The sequence below is a fragment of the Oculina patagonica genome, chromosome 2, assembly GCF_052425735.1.
Source record: "Oculina patagonica isolate OP01 chromosome 2, crgOcupat, whole genome shotgun sequence".
NCBI classification, from domain to species: domain Eukaryota; kingdom Metazoa; phylum Cnidaria; class Anthozoa; order Scleractinia; family Oculinidae; genus Oculina; species Oculina patagonica.
The window spans coordinates 14,296,822-14,298,609 of record NC_135759.1 but is presented as its reverse complement, the minus strand read 5'-3'; the positions used below and the strand labels follow the sequence as shown (position 1 = coordinate 14,298,609).

The window sequence follows — 1,788 nt, the reverse complement described above, 5'->3', positions numbered from 1 at the left end:
GATATACAGACCTAGTTGCGCACTACACACCTGAAAAATAAAACATGACATACATACCTAGTTGCGCACTACACACCTGAAAAATACAACATGACATACACACCTAGTTGCACACTACACACCTGAAAAATACAATATGATATACATACCTAGCTGCGCACCACACACCTGAAAAATACAACATGACATACATACCTAGTTGCGCACTACAGACCTGAAAAATACAATATGATATACATACCTAGTTGCGCACTACAGACCTGAAAAATACAACATGACATACATACCTAGCTGCACATTACATACCCTTGCATCAGGAACCCGGCCAGACCGGGGAAAGCCGGGGTCAAAGCCTGGCGTAAAAGTCGGGGTGAGTGCGGCCACAAGCCTGGCTTTGGTCGTGCTAGCCAAGGGATAAAAAATCCGGGGAAGCCGTGGCGGCCACAGGGCAAGCCTGGCTTGGCCAGACCAGGGAAACCGGGGTCAGGATTTGGCCTGAAAGCCAGGCTTTAGCCAGACTGGCCAAGGAATATAAGCATGCTTTCAACTTAGAAAATTAACTTTTTGCAAACACTCTCTGACTCGATTGTAACATATATTTTTTTTATTCGGTCAACACTTTTCGGATGTTTACACTTTCATTACATTCCTTTGCGCATTCATAACAATGTCTTAACACAGATATCTTGAATTGGCATATAAATTCAACACCTTAAAACTTGTGGCTAATGGTTTCTGACTCAGACGTTAGGAAGAAACCGACTTAGCTGCTAGCTCTCTTCTGATGCATGAGATGAATAATAATTAAGTTCAGTTCTCTCTAGATTGTCCAGTTTAGAATTGAAGGTTTCCTCGTTGTTCTTTTAAGCCTGTAATAAATTAAATGCATTTCCAATTAATCTCTCGGTATTTCAGTAACTGTGCACATGAACTTCATGAACAGTTTACTGAGCTTGCAATTAGATCAGTGCCAACAAGAAATTTTGGATAACATTTCCCACAATCTACAACAGTATTATAATTTGCAACCTAAACGGTTTGGAGCAGATTATTTCAATTCCTGAGCGAAATTATAAGCAAGAATTCGTGTAACGGACGAATTTCAATAAACATACATCCAACGGCTAAAATGCAGTTCGCTCAAATAAAGTGTTATGCTTCTGTAAATGTCAAGCCTTCGGTTACATGAAAGTCCAGCCGGTTTTCTTGGAGAAATACAAGCTAAGTTGAACTCTTACTCACCAAAGCACTTTGTAAACGACTGCTCGACTGCCATGACGTTCCACCATGAACAAGGCCTTCAATCAGGTCCAAACATCACAAGTTCTAGCACACTATTCGCCATTTACAAAGCAAAAACTGTTCTCTATAAATACTGTAAGCGAAATGACTGACCTGTAACATTTTAGAATACAAAACATTTTCTCACGAGCGAGAACAGAACAGGCGCCAAAAGTAACGATTCAGCGTGACAATAGTCACGTAGGAAGTCACATGGGATGATTTGCGTAACGCGATTGGTTTCTCAGTATGCACTTTATGTATCCCTTATTATAGTGTATTCAGATATTTATATATTTTCTTCTGTATCTCGTGTATGCCCCTGTATTGTATTCCCCTGTATTCTCATGTATTCCCCAGTACTCCCCTGTATTCTCTTGTATTTCCCTGTATTCTGATGTATTCTCATGGGGAATACAAAAGAATACAGGGGTACACAGAAGAATACAGGGGAATACAGGGGAACACAGGGGAATACAGAAGAATACAGGGGAATACAAGGGAAAT

The 1,788-nt window shown here is 40.4% G+C and overlaps 1 long non-coding RNA gene across 1 annotated transcript; it reads right to left on the bottom strand.

Moving 5' to 3' along the window:
* Positions 1–586: 586 nt before the first annotated feature.
* On the bottom strand, positions 587–1,462 carry LOC144641801 (uncharacterized). The gene is made up of 2 exons (XR_013568626.1): positions 1,243–1,462; positions 587–869 (listed from the first exon to the last, which is right to left on the bottom strand). It is a non-coding gene; the product is annotated as an uncharacterized LOC144641801 (long non-coding RNA).
* Positions 1,463–1,788: the final 326 nt, after the last annotated feature.